Below are 15,073 nucleotides of genomic sequence, written 5' to 3'. Positions count from 1 at the left end.
ACTTTATTTACAAAATTCTAAATATCAATACATAAAGGTTATAAGATTACTTAAATTGAACATATATATAGTTTAAAATTCACAATATTAAGGATTACGGATCATAACAAGGAATCACATAAATATTTGTTTATCATATAATAACCACCATTATCCAGATCTTATTACCAATTTGAAAAGTAAAGCTTTAAACTTATTAATTATTGTTCTTAAAGTCACAACTTTGTCTTTATCAGTTCATAACTTTATATATAGAATACCTCCTTATGAATTTCTTATCAAGGTGGTTACAGAAGCCCCCAAAGCAATATAGTTTACTGCTATTACTTCATTATCTAACTATAAGCAGGTGGTAATAGCCTATTGCTGAAGATAACACAAACTTTGAACACAGGACATTGAAAAATCATGCTAGAGATCAAATGTAAGCTTCTTTTTTGTGGGATAACTTCCATAGTGTTGAAAGGATATATACAGGCTATGGAAGGAGAAAAACTTATTATCTTACTTAACAATGGGTTCTTCATGACACTATACTGAATTATGTGGTATGACTTCCCTGTGTTCAATAGGGGCATGTTATTATAAAACAACTAGCGCATTATCACCAGATATTCAGTCTCATGCTCAAAGGAAGTTAATGCCTGGTATTGTGAACCTGGTCAAAAGACCCTGGCTCAGACACTCCTAAATCTTTTTTTTGTTGTTGTTTGTTTGTTTTTGTTTTTTTCAGCACATAAAAATCGACAAAGTTTAATAAGAAACAGTAGTAATAGGTGGTTTTTAAAAAGAACACCAAAGTTGACAATCCACAGACATATAGAAAGATAATCAAAATACTAAATACTACGTAAATTAAAGACCGTAATTCCAATTGCTGATTATAATCATGTGTCCTGGTGGAGCAGCTGTCGCTCCCCATGAATTCATCCATCTTCCCATGACCGCTACAGAGACTCACTTTCAGCTCAATCACTTAGTTTACTGCAGCCAACGCTGAGCACACGGAGTTAGCATGCACTGTATCACAGAGAGCATGAGATGCTATCTGCACAATCTTTTCCTCAGGTGTACCTCAGCCATCTTTAAAGTGCAAGCTGCAAACAGGCTGTTTCCTAAACAAAGGAGGTAGCTTATCTAGGACAGCTGTCCACACTGCCCTAAGTGGTTATACAACTAACCCAAGGAAGCCAGCAGTCCTCCTGCACTATCAGCCGAACATGTACTCCATCGCTCTGGATACAAGACGTTCATCTTTCTTCGGTGTTTGTCTGTCAGAAATAACCTGGTAGTCACTAGTGGAGGCCTTGTAGGCTGTAGCAAGGGGCCGCATGGTAGAGATCCTAGGAGTGCTCCCGGGCTGTGTTGGGGTGCCTAAGGTTAAGTTTTGCTGAATGAATATGCAGTCAAACTGCCTTTTCAGTATTCCTGTAGATATCCATAAATTGTTGTTATTTCATCATTACATAGAGAAACTTCTCTTTACAAAAACAGTGGTTAATGCAGAAACTCAGGGCTTGCCAAGATGCTGAGAGTGGCCTTAAATGCTGAGTACTGCATTGGATGCCCATATCATCCCCTTTATGACGCATTGTTCTCAGTGGTGTGAGCACTGATGAAGTACCCATGATCCAGCTCACTATATCCAGTAGCTCTATATTTGTGCCCAGATGAGAAAAGTATCCCTAATTAAACCCAGTTAATTACAAAGCTAAAACATAAATAAGCAAAAAGATTTTATGCCAGAGTAGAAGAATGTTTGGAATGAAGAGGTTTTACATTTTCAAGAGAAAGAAGAAGGATAAGACTTGTGAGTGTGATCAGAATTAATGTATACATCCATGGATTTGTCACAGAATTAATCAATCATCAAGATGTAAGAAGAAAAATAAATATTTGTCCTTTTTATTTAAGTTTTTTTTTTGAAATTTTCTATTTAAATCTGAATGCTGAGATACACATTACATGACTTGTTTAATAATCAGAAAGATATGTTTGTAAAAGGAAGATAATCAATAGATATATTTATTGACAAAAGATATGTCATGGAACAAATGAGATGTTTCAGTGTGTAAATATGCTCATGGCCTAACCTGACAACCTGGATTTAATCCATGGAACACACATGATAGAAGGACAAAACTATAACTCCGAACTAAAAATTGTTCTTTGGTCTCTACATTTATATAGTGACATGCCTGCATGAATATAGTGTGACCATACATACACACAGGGGGTGGGGGGGAGGGAGAGAGAGGAGAGACAGAGACAAAGGGAGAGGGAGAGAAAGCCAAAGGAAGGGAGAGAGAGAGAGGAAGAGAGAGAGAGAGGGAGGGGGGAGACAAATAAACATAAATAAATGTAAAATATGTTCTTAAAGAAACTTGTCACTTACTTAATGTAAAATTTGATCTTGTTTAGAATCTGTTTCAATAAAACTCAAATAAAATAAGCTCTTCTTATGTAAGTCTGAATTAATTATAAATTGTAAGACATCAAGTACTTTAGGCATAACTAGCTGTATCTACTTTATTCAGAAACAATTATATATATATATATGTATATATATAGTACTACAGAGTTTATATTTTATATTATATAGATAAAATATATAGAAATTTGTACAGTAGGGAGAAATTTATTAAATAATATTGGTAAAACATTAATTCTTTAATCTATGTAATTGATAATGTCATTAAATTGCTTTATCTTATATTTTCAATTTGATATTTATTATAATTTTAGATTATAATTCTCATGATAGGGCAGTTTATATTAGACTGTAGTTCTTAATACCAGTAAGAACAAACTCTATACCTTTATTAAACATTCTTCTTTAAGTCACTGAAGTGAGTAAAAAGCAATTAGAAAAGGGAGGTAAGTATATTACAAGAGACTAATATTTAATTGTTTTTTTTTTTACATAGGGCAAACCTCAATCAATGGATGTGATAGTGACCATAGTTTAGTAGGAAAATAAGACTCTTCGGCTCCAAGCAATATCACTATATGAATTTCATGAGGATTGGGATAACTTTACAATCTGTGTATCTCTGTAGGACACATTGTTGGGATCATCATTTCAGTTGAAATTTTCTTTCTTGCTATCAGATACTATAGATTATGCTGCCATCATACTTTTGCTTGAAGCCTAAGTAATTTTCCAAATTCTAATTTTATATTTATGGTGTTGGACTGAATACCATACCCTACTAACAGTGGCTAAATCAGTGGTGGAACACATGTTTTAAAGTTTTAAACATTATGGTGTGATAAACTGTGTGTGTGTGTGAGAGAGAGAGAGAGGTATAGATATAGATATAGATGTAGATGTAGATATAGATTAGATGTAGATATAGATATATAGATTAGATATAGATATACATATAGATATACATATAGATGATATAGATGTAGATAGATGATATAGATATAGATATAGATATAGATATAGATATAGATATAGATCTTTTCCAGGCTGGATATATTCTGTTAAGTCATTGGCTGAGAGCACATCTTTATTTATTGACCAATAAAAGTGACACATATATGGAAGGACTTCCCACACCATGGTCACATCTTCTTTGGAATGTTTAGCTACTAAACTGATAATATACAGGAGTTGACTATATGAAAAAGATAGTAGCAAGTGATGTTAAGACAAAATTATGTGAAATGCACATCCCATTGCACGTATAAAGTCCTGATATTAAATTCCTGGCATGTTAGACATTTATTGTTTTCTGTTAAGATGCCAGTCAGGTCATGACAAGAACGAGACCCATGTTAAAGGTATGTGTTTTTCTTTGATATCAAATCAAATGGAAATGTCAAAGTATACTGTCTTAACAAGGCTAAAAACAAGCTTTCAGAAACCAGAAATGACACATTGACCCCTCTAAAAAAATTAATCTTGATTTCCCATCAATGTGTATGTCAAAGAAATAAGATTAAATATAAGTGGAAGGAATAGTAAAACATAATTTATAAATGTGCAATATAAAATTTTAGCTTATATATAGGTATATTTATGACTCAGATGTTAGAATCACTCAAAAGACCTTAGATCATTATACATATTATAATAATTTTATGTGATATACTATAAAAATATTTTAAAATTTAAACCTTTAAAACATTAAAATTTTAAAAACAGAAATATCAATTAGAAAATAATAGACTTACGACATTTCAATCATCATTAAATGAAGATTATAGAGTTTAGGATAATCATTTTAACACAACAGTATAGGTTTTTTAAACAAAAATAGCTCAAACTATGAGTATAGAAATAAACTCAACAAGATATATGAAAATCACAAACAACAGATTGTATCATCCAAGTTCTCCCCCAAAAGGAGGGAAAGATAGCTAAAGATATTTACATGACTAAATGAAAACATTTAACTTAACTTTTGTTAAAAGACAACTCCAAGATTCCAGAACAGTCATAAATTCTCTGAATTTATCCCTTACTTAAACTATTATAAGCTAACATTTAAAGCAGGAAAAAAGAGAGATTTTACAAGGAACTCAATAATAAAATTTATGACTTTTTTAGAAGAAAAAGACAATGGAAGAATTAAAATATAAAGATTAGAATGTGATATCTCTGTCAAGATAAACTCAAAAAAATAAAAAGAGAATTTTAGTTTTCATCAAAGAATAAATCTACCTGTGACTAATAGCAATGATACTACAGAAAAACCAATAAGATAAACGAATAAATGTATAGATGCCTGCAGTTTTATTTTGAGTTTTGAAAGTTCAGTTGTCTTATAAAAGCAAAAATACTTGCAGTTTATGGAAGTAGAAAAATACAGTCAGACAAGCATGGTGGTTCTTTTCTGGGATTTGCAACACAAAGTTGTGTCTGTCTTCATACAGATAAGCCAGGCTTAAATACAAGATGAGATATTAAAAAGAGGTAAAGACATTTCAAAGGGTATAAGAAACTTCGGAATTTAACAAATCCTAATTTAAGCATAAAAAAGTGAAAGTGAAAAAGCAGATTAGACTTCCAATACATCCACACAACAAGACCACAAACTCCTCTACTAGTTTAGGTAGATTTTTTTCCTTATGTCCAGAGGCAGCTAATACTGATTTCTGAAAGATAAAGGAGCTTAAATTAATTCTGTTAATATGCAGATATACTAATTAAATTCTATAATATGAGGGATATTATATTTAATATATAGCTTTATAAAATTTTATCAATAGCATTGAAAGTTAATATATATAGATAGATAAAATGGAAAAATCAACATTTCAAAGAATATAATGTATTATTAATTATCATCACCATATTACTCAAAAGATACCTTGAAATTTTTCTTTTTCTATAATTGAAAAACTGTATTATTTAAGAAAATTTTAACCCTAAGTAAAATTTTTTCTCACTTCGATAATAACAAACTCACTTCCATGTGTCAGAAATTGCTATATTTGTCTTTCTATTTCTTACATTTTAGCTAGGAATGTGTCTTCTAGCTTCATTTAGCATACACAAACATTTTGCTGAATATTATTCTATACTATGTATTTTATATTTCCTTTATCCATTTACCATCTGATGGATAATTTTTTAAAATTTGATTTCTTGCCTATAATGAATACTTCTGGGAAAATAGCAACATAGCTACCTCTTGCAAGTATTAATTTATTTCTCATCACTTATATAGTTGTTGTGCAATATTTGTTTAGAAATTCAATGATGTGTTGCATTTGTTTAACTATGTTACGGATCTGCAACAATTTCTTATCCTATGGGAAGTTTGTTTAACTATGTAAAGATGTGCTGTGATCGTTCAATAATGTAAAGATGTGTTGCTGCTTTACCTTCCCTGCCTGACTGAATTAATAGAAATCTGAATGATCAGTAGTGAGGGAAAATATATATGAGGGACTTCTTGGCATGGAGATTAAGTAGTAGGAGGAATTGAGACTGTAGAAGAAAGAAAAATGAGACTCCAGGAAGATGCCAGGGACCAGCCATACAGACATAGGGAAAACAAAAATAAATAAATAAATAAATAAATAAATAAATAAATAAATAAATAAATAAAAAGCTGCCCAGAAGTTCTTCTTTTAATGAATTTATTAATCCACACTTCTACTGATTATATGTAACAGTTCACTTTGTTCCACATTTCCTCCTTCCTACCCCTACGTTCTTCTATTTTTATTGATAAGCTAATTAAGAAGAGTTGTTACTTCATTCTGGCTTGATTTTGATCTCATTAATGATTATTACTGATGTATATTTAATAGTTTTTCTTTTTTAATTTCTTCAGCACTTAGAGAAAAATTATGCAGCAATTCCATTCATACTTTGGCTTATAAAATAAGAGACACTGCCTTATATAATTTTTTAGTTTGTATGACTCTTCTCAATTTCCACATACATTGGTAATCTGCAAGAGGGGATCTAGTGTACTGATGATAAATAATATAATTTATCTATTATCTTTATTATCTAAATGAGTATACCACTTAAACGGAAAAGTAACCACAAATACTTCTTGATTATGAAACTTCTGAGGAAAGAATAATTTTTAGTCAGAAATGTTATAAGTAGATATCAAAGAAATTGAGATGTGCGATTCCCCTCTGTGTGATATGAATTTGTTTTATTACCATTGGTTAATAACAAAGCTTCTTTGACCTATGGCAGGGCAGAGTACAGCAAGATAGAAAAATTATACTGGATGCTGACAGAAAGAAGGCAGAATCATGCAGATGTCATGTAACCACCAAAGAAGCAAGATATGAAATAACAAAGCACAAGCCTTATGGTAAAGTATTAAATAATAGAAATTGGTTAATTTAAGATGTAAAAGCTAGCTAGGAATATTCCTGAGCTGTTAGTCCATCAGTTTTGTAATTAATGTAGTTTTGTGTGATTATTTGGATGGTGATAGCTGGTAAACAAAAGCTCAATTTCTATTTATGTAATGGTGCCCAATCATGTGGCAAGAATTTCCACATAAAGTTTGATAAAATTTATTTTAATAAAGGAGGGGGGATTCTAAACAGAAAAGAACAGACTCAAGCATAGTTTCTTGGTAGCCATTTTTTCTCCAGTAGACTATGTTTGCTAGTGCCAAGCAGAGGCATGACTCCTTTAAGAGAGTCTTCCTGACTCATTGTTAGCTATAAAAACCTTGTAGTTCTTCTAAGAAGCTCTGACACTAAACACCTAAATGGTGTTTATGAGCAGTCGGCATCTGGCTTCTTAGTGGTGTCTTAAACCTAGAAACTCCACAGAGTTGTGGTAATAAATCTCATTTCTCCAAGTCCCTCCATCATGAAGTTAGACTCTCACAGATCTAACGAATAGGGTGGAGCTATCCCCCACCAAAGCTTTAATCTTAGCCATATTGCTTAGCAGATTCAAAATTTATGTGGTCAGAAAAATAGAGAGGTATACAGTAAAGACAGATTCAGATTTTTTTTAAAAAAAAGCACTAAATGGTTTACCGTGTGTTTAAAAGAATATGTAGGATTGTGAGATAAAAGAAAGAAAAGGTTCTTAAAAAAGAAATAAAGTGGTTGGGTGTGGTGACATACTCCTTTAATCCCAGCACTTGGGAATCAGAAACAGGTGGATCTCTGTGAGTTCAAGGCCAGCCTGGTCTACAGAGTGTGATACATGACAGCCAGAAATATACAGAGAAATCCTGTCTCAAAAAAAAAAAAACTTGAAAATTAAAAAATAAAAGAAATAAGAAATATAGTAAGAAAAAAAGTAATATAAAGATTGAAAATACACAGAGAGTATGGATACTATTGTGTTGTCTTTAAATTTTTTGCCTGCTGAGGAAGTAGCAACAGCTGATAAAAGATATTTGATTATAAATTTTGCTCGATTATCCAACCTACATAATTTGAAAATGCCTTGACTTCAAAATTTAAGTCGAAAGATATGCTACTTTGGAAAAGACATTTGTTTTTGTTTCCACTGTAAATGAGAGGCTGTGTGTTTATTCCTGGTTAATAACGAATAAGGTTTGATTGAGGGAGATGCCCTGAAAAATATCCAATGGAAACAGATGGCCCAGATGACCCAATGTTTTAGAGTACCTCTACTGCAGTTTGCTCTGAGCTCTTCATTCAGAACAGCTTCAAGACTGCTAACTGAGATGATATAGCCTCACAAAATACTCTAGTTAGGATTTGACAATAATCCTAAATTTTCTTTTGATCCTCATACATTATCAGCACCCCAATCATCAGAAAGAAACCTAGAAAACTATATCCACATTCCCAAAAAAATGGTTTATGGATATTTGTCTTTGTTTAGTATGTTGGCTACAAGTGCTATAAATAATGATCAGGAAAAAAAACTAAACAAAGGAGATTAGATTCAGGGTCTTGTTTTGAAACAAAAGAGAAGGGAAACTGCTGTGAGATAATGCTTTTGTACACTGTAAAGATTTATTACTTGTATGGGTTTAATAAAATGTTGATTTTATTAAACATTTCCAGGCAGGAAATATAGGAGGACGAACCAGACTAGAATTCTGAGAAAAGGAAAAGTAGAGACCTACTCATAATCCTAACTCAGAAGAAGCAAGATGAGAATGTTTTGCTGAGAAAAGATACCAAGACACATGTTAAACATAGATGAGAATTTGGACATTAATTTTAGTTGGAAGAATAGCTCGATAAGCATGAGCTAATAGGACAAACAGTTTATAATTAATTTAAACCTCTGTATGTTTCTTTGGGACTGAATGGCTGAAGGACCAGGAAGAACAGAAACTTCTGCCTATAGAATTGTTTAGTGAGTGTGGTGGTGTATAATTGTAATCTTAGCACTTAAGAAGTTAAGGCAGGAGAATCATGCATTTTAAAGTCCAGCCTGAAAACATAGCAATTTTACTGGCAAACCATACATTTTAAAAATGTTTTCAATACTAGTTGCTTTTCAAAACAGTTTTTGCTCAAAGACTAATTAGTTCTACAATGTTGCTGTCTATTACTTAATAGATCTTCAGTTACCATTAGATTTCTTAGCAGTTATTTATTAAAATGTTGAAATAAAATGTATTAATTTACAAAGTATACTAAAGTATCAGAAGAGGTCTAGTGCTTTTTCTATGCTCAATTCTAAACTTAAATGTTGGAAATATGTCTATTTAATTATCCTTGTTATCGCAAATTATAATATGTGTACAATTTATGCCAGATAATTCCAAAAAACATAAACCCTTTGACAATTCTTTATTGTTGTTATTATTATTATTTATTATTATTATTATTTAATTAAAATTTTCCACCTCTTCCCCTCCTCCCATTTCCCTTGTCAGCCACGTTCAGGGAGTCCGGTTTGATCACATGCTCCATCATCCAGTTGGCCTTGGTAAGCTCCCATTAGATCAGCCCCACTGTCTCAGTGGGTGGGCGCACCCCTCGCTGTCCTAACTCCATTGCTCATGTTCTCCCTACTTCTGATCCTCATTTGGACCTTAGGAGCTCAGTCCAGTGTTCCAATGTGAGTCTCTGTCTCTATCTTCATCCATCACAGATGAAGTTTCCATGGTGATATGCAAGGATAAAAAAAAATATGTTTAGAAGTTTCTATTGTATTAAGGAAAATAAATCATCTTTTCATTTGTTTCTGTAACACTCTCCCAAATATTTACTCAATTCAGTTGTGATGATACTTTGTGTTTAACAAATGAAATTTACCTTATTATCAGAGTGCAGAGCTAGCTGCACTAGTTAGCAATAGATACTAGGCAATGGTTACTCCCAGAACTCCAGTGCCAGAGGCAGTCAGATATCTGTCAGTTCAAGAGCACTATGGGTTGGTTACATGAGATTGAATCATTCTAAAAGAAAAAGAGCCAATCGTGGTGGTTTACTCCTTTAATCCAGGACTAGGGATTTATTCCAATATATTTTTCTCCATATTTCATCATAAAATTCTAGGAATAAAATTAATTTTATTAATCATTTTAGTATCACATTACATTTTCCAATGAAATTTTTATTCATTTTCTCACTCTTAAAGCAGTGTAAGTATAACACCTCTATCTTGATGTTCAGTCACAATTTATTTTATGTAATCAAAATTGCTATGATGCTCTCCTAATGAAATGTTATATAATTTAATTTAAATTATATTTAAAATTATGGAACATTTATTGGTTCTTCAATATACTTTATTTCTTTTTGGAGTTGCCCATCAATTCATTAGTAGGTACTATTATTTCTATTAATACAAAATGATGTTATAATTATTGCGTTTAATTATTTAAACAGTTATTATTCTATCTGAAATTTCTCAAGCCAGACCTATGTCTTTGTATTGCTATGTGTCTCACATTGGTGTTTTATCATGTTTTGAAAACTGCAATACAAAAGTTTGACCTTTGGAATAAAAAACAGGGTGAGAGTTAAGATTTTATTATTTTATGTTGATTAGAAAATTTTGGTCCTAAAGGCTATATTTACTTACAAACTTACCATTGCAGGTGATTTTATGGAAATATAACAATTTCTCAAAATATGAAGAAAATGATTCCAAGATAATTATCCATTCTCATACCAAGTTCCGAAACTGTAACAATGTCATTAAAAAGTGACAAATGTATACTTGCTTTTGTGGTAAACTGTGATGCATTGACACAGGAATTTATCATGCAAAAATCAACATATTAATAAGCAAATGGATCATTTCTAACTTTTATCATTGATTTTAAAAGATGTATTCTGCTTTCTTCCCCCATGTTCATATCATATTTGGGATTATTTTAGTCAAATTTACAAAGCCTATTGCTGGTCAAGATATTTTAAGGTAAGAACTCGTTACCCTGGAATATTTAATATTCTACAGCTCTTCCATAACTCCACAAATTAATATTCTAAAGAACATCATAAGTATCATAAAATGTATATTGAATCAATATAATTTTCCTACTCAATATCAGCAATGTGTTTTTATTATAATATTTAAAATACCTGTTCTATTATTACTCAGAATTATTATTTAGCCATAATTTGTTTCCAACCTAAATTTCACTTTAATTTTTCATCAATATTGATTTCAATTACTAGATTCCAGCCCCACTGATCATTAAATGCTTCAATCACATCAAAATAGCTCCAAGTATAAAAACAAAATAGTTTCACTTTCTTCTTACAGGAATGCTCTCTTTCTACCTTATTGGACTTCTTAGTCTTTGCATGTTATCTTATATTACCACTATTGAGAAATTTTTAATTATAATTGCCCTGCCTAAAAGAGCTCAATTTACTGGTCCTGGATCTGTCTATGTCCCTCATTTTCACTCAGTTACTATGATTATGATGGTTGAAATACAAAATTTTCATTGTTCAATCTTTGTCTTTCATTCAAATATAAGGTAAATTACAATATAATGCATGTTTATGTATATTGTTGTGCAACTGCAAAGAGATGGAACTTTAAGCATTTGTTGATTTTGAAACATAAGGAGATATCAAAAACATTAATTTGTTTCCATTCACTTATCATGAAATAAGCAGATATATTTTAGTGAGATATTTTTAAAACTCATTCCTTCTGACAAATGTTTATCCAAATTTTGCTTGAGTTCTTTATGTTAAGAAAATTTTATCTTGACACTCTATTTTGAAAGTAAAAAGTAGAAAGAATGTGGAAAATAGTTTAATACTTTAAACAGTATTTTTAAATCTAAATATTAAGTTACAATATCTTTAGAGTCCAATGTTTTCTCTATTTCTTTTGCATTACCTATATCATTAAAGCATCGATAAGATCCAGAGTATAGTAATTTCAACTGTGGCAAAAAGAAAATATCAGCTTAATTGACACCTATTACAGCATCATTTTTTATCACATTATAAAATGATTTCATATGTACTATGAAAGCCCACTAAACTATATATCCCATCCTTTTCCATCCAAGTTTTATGAAGGAATAAAGTAGCGAGCCTTTAGGTTGTAATATTGGAACACTATAATTAATCTACCTCATTAGTTTCTAGACAAGATCATTAAAGAAAAGACCAATCTGGAAAATACACACATTTAACATTTACCTACATCCAAATTAAGAGTACTTACATGAATGTACTGAGAATTTTTATAGGAAATTTAAGTTTATCATATATGCTATGCTAGGCAATAAACAAAACTCAAAAGTATTTAAGCTTTTCAAATAATTTACATTCTCTGACCATAGCTTAAATACTAAAGGACTAAGATTTTTGAAGAATTAAGATGCAAACACACAGGAAGAGTGTCTATTCAACGTCTATTGAGAATTAAGTAAAGGTTTTTCAGTCTGACTTGGAAAGTGTGAAAGCCTGTTGGGTCCCTGTTAACCTGATTCTGTATAAAGAGAACACAGAACTGATATTGTCAGGTAAAACTTAGTAGAATACAATAGGGCCTTTGTGAGAGTTCATTGTAGTTATCTTTGAAATATAATACAAAGAAAGGATGCTTCTGACACAATAATTGAGAAAGTTTTGATACTATTTTCACATTATGATTCCCATTAGCATATTCCAAGTTTAAAAATTTTGATGCCTAATTGAGATACTAATATCCTAGCAACTGTCAATGAAGGTACCAATGCAACTAGATACAGGGAAATTCATGTCATCAATGTCAAAGATTCTGAGTCACAAAGAAGATGGTTACAGAAAATGAGCAATGTCTGCCTCCCTGGTGATTTACGGAATAAGATTCTAATCTAGGAGCAAAAGATCCATTTAGATCCTACTTCTACAAACAAATTCACAATAGGGTTAATAAATGATCTTTGGTAGATGTAAGGCTCAAAATACACTGCAAACTTCATTCCACATGGTTTTCGCAGTCCCTATTTCTCTCTTGTCTCTCATAATGACATTGTTAATCACAAAAGCATTTCTTGCATACTTCCAAATATGTGTCTCTCTCTTTCTCTCTTTACACACACACACACACACACAAACACACACTATTCTCTATATATTTTGTATAAATTATATCCACAACAATGTTAGCCTAATTTTTTTCTGGTATTTTTTCCATTTTAGAAGGAAGAAAAGTAAGGGAAAAATAATGCAATTATAATATAATATTAAAATTTAAGAACAATTTAAAATATTGATAAATATAATTATTACAGCATAAAAATTAAAGAACTAATTAATCTGTATAAAGATACAAAAATAACCTTCAAAATTATTTTTAAAGATACTTAAAAATGTGTGGGTATTTGGAAGATAATGACGTTTTATAAAGTAAGACTAAAATTTTAATTTGTTAAAATCTATATCTACCACATTAGAAAAAAGTTAGCCTCCTTTGTAGATGAGTGATAGAGTCTTACTTTATTCCAGTCAGCCAGGAATCCAGTTCATTTTATATTTCTCCCTCAAGGTGGTAAAGCTGGCAGGGTACCTTATAATTCAATTATATTATAAGTACCCCTAGAATTTTAATTACAACAAGCAGATGTGATTGATCTTTGAATTTCTATGAGATATACATGAATAAATATTCATTTAAATGTTGAGCCGTGTGTTCCCCTTAAACAAAAGAAAACATACTTCAAATGCATTATATACTAAAGAATGCAAAGTAATTTACTTTCTGCATTTCAATTTATCTAAGGGAATTTTCTCAACCAGCCTCCTTACTACTCCAAAAAGCTATCCTATCAGAATCATATTGATGTTGTTTTGTGGAAACAGAAAAGTTGTCGGAAAATTTCCTATTACTTTTGAACATTGTATGTTTATCACACCCTGAATATAGAATTAATATAAAATTAGTAAAAAATGCTGGTGAAACAAATGGAATACAAACAATACAATGTAATAGGGAGAATTCTACCATTGTCTGTTTTGTTCTCTTTCTTGTCCTCGAAACCTCTTTCCTGAATCCTAGTTGAGAATTCAGATGATACTATGCTCATTGCCAAAAGAGATGGTCATCTTCCAACACACTTTAGGGACAAGGCTTCCAGGTCGGTTCAGAGATGATTCCTCAAGTCCTGTGTCCCAAAGAAGTGATGGCTTCAGGATAGGGTCCTAACTTCAAGTTCTGGAAGGTTAACAAGGGCAAGGGCAATAGTCCATATTTTAGGGAGAATTTTGGAGACCTTAACAAACAATTGGAAGGAAAATTTCCCATATATTGCATTGGGTTTGTGTTAGTTAATTTTAATAAAAATGAAATTATATTTCATCTTTAATCAGAAAAAATGATAAATGAACATTTCGGACTATTACTGAAGAATTATCTTATTCCAGAGACCATTTGTATTTTAAAAATTAAAAAAGAAGTTTAAAACTTTAATCCATGAAACAATACATTGTTTTCAAACATGAATCTTTTCAAGTATTAGCACATTTTATACATATTGTAAATATCTTATTTGTGTAAATTTGATTTTGCCCATCTGTATTGCATTTATTTCCAAGACAACAAGAATTTGAAATAATACTAAGTATAATAATAAACTTCAGTAATGAATATGCATGTAATATTTGAAATTGCCTTATATTTATAATATTGTATTCAGTAAACCCCTAAAATGGAATGTATTAAGAAAAATGTGTAATTTAGGAGTTTGATGCACCAGCTTAATCATGGCTAATACCAATTAGGACATACTGATGACTGAGCTAAGCAGTATGGCACTAGAGTGTGCTCTTTACCACAGAAACAATAAAACCATGACTAATGGAGCTCAGTTGCTTAAAGGTTCAGGCAGAGGGACCACACTGCCACAACAATGGAAAGGTAAGCAGATGGTATCTGTCAATTCAATGAAATAATAAGTGTGCACACATCAGGTCGTAGGAGAAAAACATATCAGGGTTCTTTAGCAGAGATTTTCTGGTTGGAGGATTTAAACCAAGAATAGATAAATACTAGTTTAAGTGTGAGAAACAAGTCAGTGTAGGAGACAATTACGTTGACAAACTATCAATACAATTTAAGTGATGATGTAAAACAAGTAGATAAAGACAAGATAATCCTAGTGAATATCAGCAATTAATATTAATACTAAGAGGACTGTAGTAATATGAAGCGGCGGTGGGGCTATGTCCCCAAAAC

The sequence above is a fragment of the Microtus pennsylvanicus genome, chromosome 6 (genome assembly GCF_037038515.1).
Source record: "Microtus pennsylvanicus isolate mMicPen1 chromosome 6, mMicPen1.hap1, whole genome shotgun sequence".
Taxonomy (NCBI): domain Eukaryota; kingdom Metazoa; phylum Chordata; class Mammalia; order Rodentia; family Cricetidae; genus Microtus; species Microtus pennsylvanicus.
The sequence above is the reverse complement of the archived record's forward strand: the minus strand, read 5'-3'. Positions refer to the sequence as shown.